The 13,952-nt window shown below is 43.0% G+C and overlaps 1 pseudogene; it reads right to left on the reverse strand.

Annotated features, from left to right (window-relative positions):
- Positions 1 to 13,287: 13,287 nt before the first annotated feature.
- On the reverse strand, positions 13,288 to 13,407 carry LOC134964847 (5S ribosomal RNA; annotated as a pseudogene).
- Positions 13,408 to 13,952: the final 545 nt, after the last annotated feature.

Consider the following 13,952-nt stretch of genomic DNA (forward strand, 5'->3'; position numbering starts at 1 on the left):
CCTGTTGGTGCCTCGGATCAAGATCCTACTCTACACCCCCAATGTAATTCCTTGTGGAGCCCAGTGTACCCCGCAGCAGAAATAGCTAGCGTGCGATCAGGTCGGAATGACCCCCTAGTCCCTTCGGGAATATAGTGATAGCTACCTTAGATGGGATACGCATGAGAGTGAAACCAAACAGCATGTACAGGCACACGTCAAAGCAGAGATTATTATAAGCACAATAAAACTGCCCTGGACTAGTGTGTGTGTGTGTGTGTGTGTGTGTGTGTGTGTTCCTGTGTGTGTGTGCGTGTGTGTGTGTGTGTTCCTGTGGAACACCCTTGCCAGGAAATAGTTCCGAAAATTTGTGACCAGTTCGATGGAAATATAGAACCTGGACATTATACTTACCCCTGTACAAAGAGGGGTGCAGGGTGTTGGGCTTTCCTATCCTCTATTGCTTTTAAAAACATACTGGTGATGGTCCACTCGCTCAGTTAACATAATATAAAATAAAATAACCCACATAGGGGGCTCAGTGAAAGGGAGTAAGGTAGAAACATCCTGCATTCCCAGGCTGACAACCAAGTTGGAGGCCCTAGATATAGGTCGTAAGTAGAAAAGTAAGGTAACAATAGAAAAATTACTATGAGAATTACATCCCAAGCAGCCTGTAAATTAAGAATAGCTAATTGGTAGTATTGATATTAGTGGCATGTTCAATCTCCCATAGTCTAGTGTACATGTTTAGGTAGATGCACTGCAATGTTTTTATAGTAGATAACACCATATTGCAGTATAAATATTTATTAGTCTCTATGAATGTATACACGTATGATCACTAAGCTGTATCCCTGCAGAACCCAGCGCGCAAGTGCATTGGAAAGCGACACATGGCGTCCAATCGTGAAGCCATGACTACAGGACGCCGGAAGCGGGCGGGTGACGCGTGTGACGAGGAGTCCACAAGACACCGGAAGTCCCCGGCACCCGGCAGAGCTGGCAGCGCGGGCAAAGCTCCTCATCACTTATGGTGTTCACGGGCTTTATAAGGCAATATGTTTTTAGTTCACACTATTCACACCTTGAGAAAGAGGCTACGGGCCCTGAAACGTTGGTTATGTGATGACTATTTTGTAATATACTATTTGATGATTGCACTACTCTAAGACCTGGAGTGACGCTGTGTTATTTAGATTGATTATCTACACCACTACGGAGGGCACCCAGGCAATTTGACCTATTAGGACCAAGAGTGCCGGGCACCACTGCTACTTCTATTATATATATATAACACACAGGGGGGTGGGGGATATAGCGACCAATGGTGTCTTAGAGAGATACACAATGAAAGTGAGTAGATCTAAGAATAATAAAAGAATAATAAAAGAATAATAAAAAATTAGTAGATCTAAGAATAATAAAATACAATTTATTAACAAATACGATTAACAAATAAAATTTGAGCAGCAAATCTCTGTAAAAAATGGGATAAAAACAGTATACACAATACAATATAGTACCAGTTAAAATATGTAAAAAGATTTTTGCTTAACTTGGTATGAGGTCACTGTCAGGTTTTCCAACGCGTTTCGTCATTTAGACTTCATCAAGGGGTAAAGGCAGAATGGGACTAGGCTTCTACTTATACCAGTTCTAATCTCATAGTAATTATGACATCACTTCCTGTTAATTAACCATGGTATTGTAAAACAGACTAAGACCTTTTAGTTATAGTTATTAAATAGCCTAATTTCATAGTGTATAAGTATATAATGTTAAAAAAGCGTTTGAGGAACAGGTTTGGAGCTTGAAAGCTTTGAAAAACTCTCATATAGATGCGCCGGCGGATCTTCGGCCACACTTCCGGTTTTCTGTCGTCGCGTCACTTCCACCCCACTTCCGGAACAGCGACCGCGCATGCGTCCGCGGCTTCCACTGATTCTTATAGACCAGGAGTATTTAGGCAGATTTCTCCCAGGGAGTTCATTGCAGCAGCCATCTTTGTAGAGGTTTTTACATAAACAGCTTCATACGGCGGCCATATTTATGGAGTTCATGGTCAGGGACATTAATGTTAATCCTCCGTTTTATTAGACATGAAAAGAGATAAGAAAAGGGGGTTAATCAGTTGATAATTTCTATCAGGCTAGTGACAATAAGTTTTAAACATAGAGATCACTATAAAATATTAAATATTAAATGAAAAATAATAATAATAATAACCGGACCTTCAAGTGAATAAATATATAATTGTAAAGATATGAGAATAATAGTAAATATAAAATATATATATATAAAAAAAAAAAAATATATATATATATATATATATATATATACACACACACACACACACACACACTATATATATATATATATATATATATATATATATACAGAGAGAGAGAGAAATAATATTAAAGTGCATTGTGCAAGTAAGATTTTACTCGTATAGATAATAGGGATAATATTTTTAAGGTGCAGATTGTGTGGACCAGTAATGGTAATAAAGTGATAATTATGACATGCTCATGTAGGCTTTTAAAATCAGTTTGGTTACAGTACCTGATCTTTCCAGGTGGTCTCCCTAGTCTGGTACTGATCAGGCCAGACACTGCTTCGCTTCCAAGATCGGGCGAGATTGGGCCTTTCCAGTGTGGTCTGACTGTAATAATTACTACTTACCATACATGTGTCATAATTATAATAACGTGACTGTATGAACATACAGTGATATGGGGGGGGGGGGGGGGGGGAAGGGGAATGGGGGGGAAAAGGGGGAAGGGGGGAAAGAGGGGAGGTGCTGTGGGGGGTGGGTTCGGGAGGTTTAGTGAAAATAGTGCGAAAAAGGGGGGGGGAGGGGGTTAGCTGTGATAAAGAGGGAAGGGTTAAGGATCCAACCGTGATGACACTACGGCCATATAACTTCACAGGAACGGAGCGATTTCATAATAATCATTGAATCCCTTCGGGTGGAGTGTTTGCAGTTGAAAAATCCAATACATTTCTCTGCGTGAAAGTTTATTGGCTAAGTCGCCACCTCTCTCTCCCAGCTTAATGAGTTCAATTGCTTTGAAAGTCAGTGCCTCCAGGTTGGAATTATGAGCAATGTTAAAATGTTTGGATACTGCATGATTCTCCATTTGTTCTTTATATTACGGACATGTTCTTGTATCCTTATTTTAAGTGGTCTCTTTGTTTTTCCCACATATTGTTTTCCGCACTCGCATTCTAATAAATAAATCACAGATTGTGTATTGCAGTTTATGAAGTCTTTAATCTTGTACTCCTCCTTTTACTCTGTGTCCGTGAATGTTTTCCTTACTGGGTGTAGGTACCTACAGATGTTGCAACGGCCACATTTAAAGGATCCAGTGCACTTTGGCATTCGTGATTCCTCTTCAAATTCCTTATGTAGCATACTTGGGGCAAGTATGTCTTTCAGATTTTTTGATTTCCTGAAGACTATCTCGGGGCGAGGGGGCAAGGTTTCTTTAAGGACAGGGTCCATTAATAGGATTCCCCAGTGGTTTCTGAGTGAGTCTCTAATGGATTTCTCATGATGGTTAAAGGTAGTAATAAACGGGACGGAGTCTTTCTTGGTTTCTTTGGTCTTATATTCTAGCAGTGTTGATCTCTCTAATTGCCTTCGCTTTGATGGCTGCTTCTTCCATGATAATAGCTGGGTATTCTTTGTCCTTGAATCTCTTTTTGTATTTCTCTATTTGGGTATCACATTCTTCCTGATTGCTGCAATTTCTCTTTATTCTGTTAAATTGGGAGAAGGGGATGTTATTTTTCCATTTCTTCAGGTGGTTACATTTATAATGCAGGTAACTGTTCGTGTCAACTTGCTTAATGTAATTCTTGGTTTCGACTCTTCCTTCCATCCCCATTATAATCACATCGAGGAATTCAATCGACTCTTTATTGATCTTAGATGTAAAAACGAGAGTCATCTCATTGGTGCTCAGGAATTCCAGGAATTTATAAAAGAATTCTTCCGTGCCGTTCCAAACAATTAAAATGTCATCTATGTAACGACGATAAAAGATGATATGGTTCTTAAAATCATGGTTACCATAGATAAAACTCTTCTCCCAGCTGCCCATAAAAAGATTTGCAAAACTCGGTGCAAAAATCGTGCCCATTGCAGTCCCACAGCGTTGTAAGTAAAAATGATCTAAAAATTTAAAATAGTTGTGCTGAAGAATAAAATACATGACATCACATATAGAATCTTTATGGATGGCTGTTAGTGAGGTGTCATTTTCCATAAATTCTCTGCACGCTGTTACACCTTTCTCGTGGTTTATACATGTGTATAACGATTGCACATCTATTGTTACCCACCTACAGGTGTCTTTCCATTCGAAATCCTTCAGGGAGTTCAACACAGCAGTAGTGTCCTTTAAATATGATGGTAGCTCTTTCACGAAGACATCAACGTACTCTGATAAATTTGACGTGAGTGAATCAATGCCCGCCACAATAGGTCTTCCGGGCGGGTTTGTCAGATTCTTGTGGATTTTGGGCAAGAAGTAAAAGAAGGGGTAGTGGGGTCTGATTTCATTAGATATTGAAATTCTCCCTTTGTAATAATATCTGTGCGTAGACCATGTAATAGAAGTGTTCTTAATTCTCCAACAAAAACATCTTTGGGGTCGCCAGACAATTTTGTATAGGAAACATCATCTCCCAATAGTCTCAATGCTTCCTTGGTATATTTCTCACGGTCCATGATAAGCAGACCCCCCCTTTTATCAGCTTGTTTTATAACAATTCCCTGATTTTTCTGCAGCTTCTTCAAAGCCTCACTTTCTCGATTAGTGATGTTCTTCTCCTTAATTTTTTCCAAGTTGGTCTCACATAAGTCCTTTTTTACCAGTTCATAAAAAATACTTACATTGCTCCCCTTTGACTCAATGGATAAAATTTAGAGGTCTGTTTTAAACCTGATTTCGACTGATTCTCATAATTGCTGATAACAGCGTCCTCTTTCCTTAGGAAATGTCTTTTCAATGTCAATTTTCTGATAAATTTGTTTAAATCGATGAAGGTCTCAAACTTGTTAAGACCCCCTGTGGGTGCAAACGTAAGGCCTTTATTAAGTAAGGATATTTCCGGTTTCGACAAGGTATGTTGTGATAGATTAAAGATTCCTTTTTCCTTTGTTTCCGTCACTGCAATGTTCTTTTTTTGTGCTCTCTCCCTCCTACTGCCCCGTTTTCCTCTTCTTCTGTGTATCTTCTTTTGAGAGGTGATGCAAGGCGGACATCTTCCTTCAGGGGATTTCTTGTGGCTTCTTTTGGTCTTGTTCCTGTTCTTTGGGCTAAAAAAGTCTGATCACTGTTAGAGTTGAGTCTTTGTTGTGCTGTAAATCTATTCTGTGTCCTTAATGTTGGAGATGGTGTATTTATTTCTGGATTCCGTAGTGGTTTTCCTTTAACTGGTACAGTTCTCCAGTATTGTCTATCTGTTCGATTTATTTGTTGGTTCATAGTTCCAAACCTGCTCCAATTTTTTATTCTTCCTTGTTCATAGTCTGTTTTGTCCCTGAGAAACTTTTTTTCTTTATTCTTAGTAACCTCTTCTTCAATATGTTCCATTTTTCTGAAGAACCTTTTCATTAATCTTGTAATCTTTATCTTTAATCCTGTTTCTTTGCACTTGATGTTCTTCTCTAATTCTAAGAGGGAGTTCTTCTCCTCAAAAGTTTCATTAGGTCAATGGAACAATTGTGTAGTGTTTTATCCCATTTTTCTAAAAAGGCTGCATCCAGGTTACCGAATGTAGGTTGTTTTAGGAGTCTAAGCCCCCTAGGAATTCTATCGACTGAAATGTAATGCTCTAGGCCCTTAATATCCCACCATGTTTTCACTTCTTTGGTAAGGAGTCTTTCTATGCCCCAAAACAATTCATCTAAATCACCTGGTGGGGAGGGTTCACTAGATTGATGTCTTTCATTAAATATTTTTTGGCACCAATTTTGTCTTTTGGTTGCCCAATCTGAGTTCGTCCACATTCTAAATAAGTTGTAGTACACCAGGCAGCAAATAAAAATTGATACCAGAGAGCTTTAAGAATAGAAAGATTATTGTGCCACTTGTGTTCAACAACAAAAAATTAACAACAATTAAAAACCAAAGGTATAAATATACCCAATAAAAATAAATGACACTCCCTAGAGACTAATACAGGGCGTCAGCTGGCCCCCAAAACAGGAATGGTGGTTCCCTGTAGCAAGAAATTAATAACACACAGGGGGGTGAGGGATATAGCGACCAATGGTGTCTTAGAGAGATACACAATGAAAGTGAGTAGATCTAAGAATAATAAAAGAATAATAAAAAATGAGTAGATCTAAGAATAATAAAATACAATTTATTAACAAATACAATTAACAAATAAAAATTTGAGCAGCAAATCTCTTTAAAAAATGGGATAAAAACAGTATACACAATACAATATAGTACCAGTTAAAATATGTAAAAAGATTTTTGCTTAACTTGGTATGAGGTCACTGTCAGGTTGACCAACGCGTTTAGTCATTCAGACTTCATCAAGGGGTAAAGGCAGAATGGGACTAGGCTTCTATTTATACCAGTTCTACTCTCATAGTAATTATGACATCACTTCCTGTTAATTAACCATGGTATTGTAAAACAGACTAAGACCTTCTAGTTATAGTTATTAAATAGCCTAATTTCATAGTGTATAAGTATATAATGTTAAAAAAGCGTTTGAGAAACAGGTTTGGAGCTTGAGAGCTTTGAAAAACTCATATAGATGCGCCAGCGGATCTTCCGCCACACTTCCGGTTTTCTGTCGTCGCGTCACTTCCGCCCCACTTCCGGAACCGCGCCCGCGGCTTCCACTGATTCTTATAGACCAGGAGTATTTAGGCAGATTTCTCCCAGGGAGTTCATTGCGGGGGCCATCTTTGTAGAGGTTTTTACATAAACAGCTTCATACGGCGGCCATATTTATGGAGTTCATGGTCAGGGACATTAGTGTTAATCCTCCGTTTTATTAGACATGAAAATAGATAAGAAAAGGGGGTTAATCAGTTGATAATTTCTATCAGGCTAGTGACAATAAGTATTAAACATAGAGATCACTATAAAATATTAAATGAAAAATAATAATAATAACTGGACCTTCAAGTGAAAAAATATATAATTGAATAGATATGAGAATAATAGTAAATATAAAATATATATAAAAAATAAGATTTTAAACCTACCGGTAAATCTTTTTCTCGTAGTCCGTAGAGGATGCTGGGACTCCTTAAGGACCATGGGGATAGACTGGCTCCGCAGGAGACATGGGCACTTTAAGAAAGACTTTGACTCTGGGTGTGCACTGGCTCCTCCCTCTATGCCCCTCCTCCAGACCTCAGTTAGAGAAACTGTGCCCAGAGGATATGGACAGTACGAGGAAAGGATTTTAGTTAATCCAAGGGCAAGATTCATACCAGCCACGCCAATCACACCGTATAACTTGTGTTAAACTAACCAGTTAACAGTAGTGATGAGCGGATTCGGTTTTACTCGGTTCTCAAAACCGAATCTTATTGGCTATCCAAAACACGTGACATCAGTGAGCCAATAAGATTCGGTTTTGAGAACCGAGTAAAACCGAGTAAAACCGAATCCGCTCATCACTAGTTAACAGTATGAAAAACAACACAGTTTCGGTCCAAAACCGATGAAACTATAACATAACCCTTATTTAAGCAATAACTATATACAAGTCTTGCAGAAGTAGTCCGTACTTGGGACGGGCGCCAAGCATCCTCTACGGACTACGATAAAAAGATTTACCGGTAGGTTTAAAATCTTATTTTCTCTAACGTCCTAGAGGATGCTGGGACTCCGTAAGGACCATGGGGATTATACCAAAGCTCCCAAACGGGCGGGAGAGTGCGGATGACTCTGCAGCACCGATTGAGCAAACATGAGGTCCTCCTCAGCCAGGTTATCAAACTTATAAAACTTTGCAAAGGTGTTTGACCCCGACGAAGTAGCAGCTCGGCACAGCTGTAGTGCCGAGACCCCTCGGGCAGCCGCCCAAGACGAGCCCACCTTCCTAGTGGAATGGGCCTTAACCGATTTTGGTAACGGCAATCCTGCCGTAGAATGCGCTTGCTGGATCGTGTTACAGATCCAGCGAGCAATAGTCTACTTTGAAGCAGGGCCGCCAACCTTGTTGGCTGCATACAGGACAAACAGTGCTTCTGTTTTTCTGATCCTAGCCGTTCTGGCCACGTAAATTTTCAAAGCCCTGACCACATCAAGGGACTCGGAATCCTCCAAGTCACGAGTAGCCACAGGCACGACAATAGGTTGGTTCATATGAAAGGATGAGACCACCTTAGGTAGGAATTGAGGGACGGGTCCGCAACTCCGCTCTATCCATATGAAAAACCAGATAGGGGCTTTTATGTGATAAAGCCGCCAATTCCGAAACTCGCCTAGCCGAAGCCAAGGCTAACAACATGATCACCTTCCAAGTGAGATATTTTAACTCCACCGTTTTGAGTGGTTCAAACCAATGTGATTTAAGGAAACTTAACACCACGTTAAGGTCCCAAGGCGCCACCGGAGGTACAAAAGGAGGCTGAATATGCAGTACTCCCTTTACAAAAGTCTGTACTTCAGGTAGAGAGGCCAATTCCTTTTGAAAGAAAATGGATAAGGCCGAAATCTGAACTTTTATGGAGCCTAATTTTAGGCCCAAATTCACTCGTTTGCAGGAAGTGAAGGAGACGACCCAGATGGAATTCCTCCGTAGGAGCATTCCTGGCCTCACACCAAGAAACATTTTCTCCATATTCGGTGATAATGTTTTGATGTCACGTCATTCCTAGCCTTTATTAGCGTAGGAATGACCTCATCCGGAATACCTTTTTCCGCTAGGATCCGGCGTTCAACCGCCATGCCGTCAAACGCAACCGCGGTAAGTCTTGGAACAGACAGGGCCCCTGCTGCAGTAGGTCCGGTCTTAGAGGAAGAGGCCACGGATCTTCTGTGAGCAATTCCTGTAGATCCAGATACCAAGTCCTTCGTGGCCAATCTGGAACAATGAGGATTGTTCTCACTCTTCTTTGTCTTATTATTCTCAACACCTTGGGTATAAGAGGAAGAGGAGGAAACACATAGACCGACCGAAACACCCACGGTGTCACCAGGGCGTCCACAGCTATCGTCTGAGGATCTCTTGACCTGGCGCAATACCTTTTTAACTTTGTGTTGAGACGGGACGCCATCATGTCTATCTGGGGAAGTTTCCACCGGCCTGCGATCTGCGCGAAGACTTCCTGATGAAGTCCCCACTCTCCCGGATGCAGGTCGTATCTGCTGAGGAAGTCTGCTTCCCAGTTGTCCACTCCCGGAATGTACACTGCTGACAGTGCGCTTACATGATTTTCCGCCCAGCGAAGAATCCTGGTGGCTTCCGCTATTGCCACCCTGCTCCTTGTGCCGCCTTGTCGGTTTACATGAGCTACTGCGGTGACATTGTCCGACTGAATCAGAACTGGTTTGTCGCGAAGTAATGCCTCCGCTTGACGTAGGGCGTTGTATATGGCCCTCAACTCCAGGATGTTGATGTGGAGACAAGTCTCTAGACTCGACCAAAGACCTTGGAAATTTCTTCCCTGTGTGACTGCTCCCCAACCTCGGAGACTTGCGTCTGTGGTCACCAGGATCCAGTCCTGAATGCCGAACCTGCGACCCTCTAGGAGGTGAGCACTCTGCAGCCACCGCAGGAGAGACACCCTTGCTCTGGGGGACAGGGTGATCCTCTGATGCATTTGCAGATGTGACCCGGACCACTTGTCCAGTAGGTCCCATTGGAAGGTCCTCGCATGGAACCTGCCGAAGGGAATGGCTTCGTACGATGCCACCATTTTCCCCAGGACTCGAGTGCAGTGATGTTTTGGCTTCAATAGATTCCTGACCAGAGTCATGAGTTCCTGAGCTTTTTCCATTGGAAGAAAAACCTTCTTCTGGTCTGTGTCCAGAATCAAGCCCAAGAAGGTCATACGCGTCGTAAAAAACAACTGTGACTTCGGGATATTGAGAATCCAGCCGTGTTGCTGTAACACCTTCAAAGACAGAGACACGCTGTCCAGTAACTTCTCCCGAGATCTCGCTTTTATGAGGAGATCGTCCAAGTATGGGATAATTGTGACCCCTCGCTTGCGCAGGAGCACCATCATTTCTGCCATTACCTTGGTGAAAATCTTTGGGGCCGTTGAAAGCCCAAACGGCAACGTCTGAAATTGGTAATGACAATTTTGTACAGCAAATCTCAGGAACGCCTGATGAGGAGGAAATATTGGAACATGAAGGTATGCATCATTTATGTCCAGGGAAACCATAAAATCCCCCCCTTCCAGGCTGGCGATGACCGCCCTGAGCGATTCCATCTTGAATTTGAACCTTTTCAAGTATAGGTTCAGGGATTTTAAATTCAAAATGGGTCTGACCGAACCGTCCGGTTTCGGAACCACAAACAGGGTTGAGTAATAACCCTTTCCTTGCTGCAGTAGAGGAACCTTGACCACTACCTGTTGAAGATACAATTTTTGTATTGCATTCAACACTAACTCCCTCTCTGAGGGAGCCGCAGGTAGAGCAGATTTAAAAAAACGGCGAGGAGGCACCTCTTCGAATTCCAGCTTGTATCCCTGAGAAACAATTTCTATTGCCCAGGGATTCACCTGTGAATGAACCCAGATGTGGCTGAAAAGTCGAAGACGTGCCCCCACTTGAGCGGACTCCCCCAGGGAAGCCCCAGCGTCATGCGGTGGATTTTGCAGAGGCAGGGGAGGACTTCTGTTCCTGGGAACTAGCTGTGTGCAGCTTTTTTCCTCTGCCCTTACCTCTGGCAAGAAAGGACGATCCTGGTACTCTTTTGCTTTTATTTGAACGAAAGGACTGCATTTGATAATGAGGCGCTTTCTTAGGCTGTGAGGGAACATAAGGCAAAAAATTAGATTTACCTGCCGTAGCTGTGGAGACGAGGTCCGAGAGGCCTTCTCCAAATAACTCCTCACCTTTGTAAGGCAAAGACTCCATATGCCTCTTTGAGTCGGCATCACCCGTCCACTGTCGGGTCCATAAGACTCGCCTAGCAGAAACAGACATAGCGTTTATTCTGGAACTTAGCAAACAAATGTCTCTTTGAGCATCCCTCATATATAACTCAGCATCTTTTATATGCCCTAGGGTCATTAAAATGGTATCCTTATCTAGGGTCTCAATTTCCGTAGATAAGGAGTCTGTCCATGCTGCAACAGCACTACAAACCCAGGCCGACGCCATTGCCGGTCTAAGAATTGTACCTGAATGTGTGTAAATGGACTTCATGGTAACCTCCTGTCTGCGATCAGCAGCATCCTTGAGGGTAGCCGTATCTTGGGATGGCAGCGCTATCTTCTTTGATAAACGTGTTAAAGCTTTGTCCACCTTAGGAGAAGACTCCCATCGTATCCTATCCGTTTGCGGGAAAGGATACGCCATAAGAATCCTTTTGGGAATCTGCAGCCTCTTGTCAGGAGATTCCCAAGCCTTTTCGCACAGCTCGTTCAGCTTATACGAGGATGGAAAAGTGACCTCAGGCTTTTTCTCTTTATACATGTGTACCCTCTTGTCAGGGACAGGGGGTTCCTCTGTGATATGCAAAACATCTTTTATTGCAATAATCATATATCGAATGCCCTTAGCCACTTTTGGCTGTAATTTTGCCTCCTCATAGTCGACACTGGAGTCTGAATCCGTGTCGGTATCTGTGTCCATTATTTGGGACAATGTGCGCTTCTGAGACCCGGAAGGTCCCGGTGACACAGGGACAGGCATGGTCTGACTACCTGACTGTTCCCTAGCCTCAGCCTTGTCTAATCTCTTGTGTAATAAATTTACACTAGCACTCAAGACATTCCACATCTCCATCCAGTCCGGTGTCGGCGCTGCCGACGGAGATCTGACATTCATACACCCCCCTCCTCCTTAGGTGAGCCTTCCACTTCATACATGTTGACACACGCGTACCGACACACCCCACACACACAGGGAAGCTCTTATCTGAAGACAGTTCCCCACCAGGCCCTTTGGAGAGAGAGAGAGAGAGAGAGAGAGAGAGAGAGAGAGAGAGAGAGAGTGTGTATGCCAGCACCCCCCCCAGCGCTATATAACCCAGGCAAAACACAGAATGTTTCCCCAGTAGCGCTGAAATAACACATTTTTCGCCAATTATGTGCCCCCCCTCTTGAAAAACCCACTGTCACCTCAGTAAGCAGGGGAGAGTCCGGGGAGCTTCCTCTCAGCGCTGTGCTGTGGAGAAAAATGGCGCTGGTGAGTGCTGAGGGAGAAGCCCCGCCCCCTCGGCGGAGGGCTTCTGTCCCGCTCAAATTATTCAAAAACATGGCCGGGGCTCTTTATATACATGTACAGGGCCCAGCTGTACATGTATATATGTGTTTATGCCATAATAGAGGTTTATATTGCTGCCCAGGGCGCCCCCCCTGCGCCCTGCACCCTTACAGTGACCGGAGTGCGTGAGGTGTATGGGAGCAATGGCGCACAGCTGCAGTGCTGTGCGTTACCTCAGTGAAGATCACAAAGTCTTCTGCCGCCTTTGAAGCCTTCTTACTTCTCATACTCACCCGGCTTCTATCTTCTGGCTCTGCGAGGAGGACGGCGGCGCGGCCCTGGGACGAACTCCAGGGTGAGACCTGTGTTCCGACTCCCTCTGGAGCTAATGGTGTCCAGTAGCCTAAGAAACAGGACCTTGAAACTCAGAGAAGTAGGGCTGTTTCTCTCTCCTCAGTCCCACGATGCAGGGAGTCTGTTGCCAGCAGTGCTCCCTGAAAATAAAAAACCTAATTAAAATACTTTCCTAGCAGGAAACTCAGGAGAGCTCCCTGCAGTGCACCTATCTCCTCTGGGCACAGTATCAAACTGAGGTCTGGAGGAGGGGCATAGAGGGAGGTGCCAGTGCACACCCAGAGTCAAAGTCTTTCTTAAAGTGCCCATGTCTCCTGCGGAGCCCGTCTATCCCCATGGTCCTTACGGAGTCCCAGCATCCTCTAGGACATTAGAGAAATATATATATATATATATATATATATATATATATATATACTGTATATAGAAATAATATTAAAGTGCATTGTGCAAGTAAGATTTTACTCGTATAGATAATAGGGATAATATTTTTAAGGTGCAGATTGTGTGGACCAGTAAAGGTAATAAAGTGATAATTATGACATGCTCATGTAGGCTTTTAAAATCAGTTTGGTTACAGTACCTGATCTTCCCAGGTGGTCTCCCTAGTCTGGTACTGATCAGGCCCGACACTGCTTCGCTTTCAAGATCGGGCGAGATTGGGCCTTTCCAGTGTGGTCTGACTGTAATAATTACTACTTACCATACATGTGTCATAATTATAATAACGTGACTATATGAACATACAGTGATATGAGGGGGGAGAAGGGGAAGGGGGAAGGGGGGAAAGGGGGGAGGTGCTGTGGGGGGTGGGTTCGGGAGGTTTAGTGAAAATAGTGCGAAAAAGGGGAGGGGGAGGGGGTTAGCTGTGATAAAGAGGGAAGGGTTAAGGATCCAACCGTGATGACACTACGGCCATATAACTTCACAGGAACGGAGCGATTTCATAATAATCATTGAATCCCTTCGGGTGGAGTGTTTGCAGTTGAAAAATCCAATACATTTCTCTGCGTGAAAGTTTATTGGCTAAGTCGTCACCTCTCTCTCCCAGCTGAACGAGTTCAATTGCTTTGAAAGTCAATGCCTCCAGGTTGGAATTATGTGCAATGTTAAAATGTAAAGACTTCATAAACTGCAATACACAATCAGTGATTTATTCATTAGAATGCGAGTGCGGAAAACAATATGTGGGAAAAACAAAGAGACCACTTAAAATAAGGATACAAGAACATGTCC

The sequence above is a fragment of the Pseudophryne corroboree genome, chromosome 9, assembly GCF_028390025.1.
Source record: "Pseudophryne corroboree isolate aPseCor3 chromosome 9, aPseCor3.hap2, whole genome shotgun sequence".
Taxonomy (NCBI): domain Eukaryota; kingdom Metazoa; phylum Chordata; class Amphibia; order Anura; family Myobatrachidae; genus Pseudophryne; species Pseudophryne corroboree.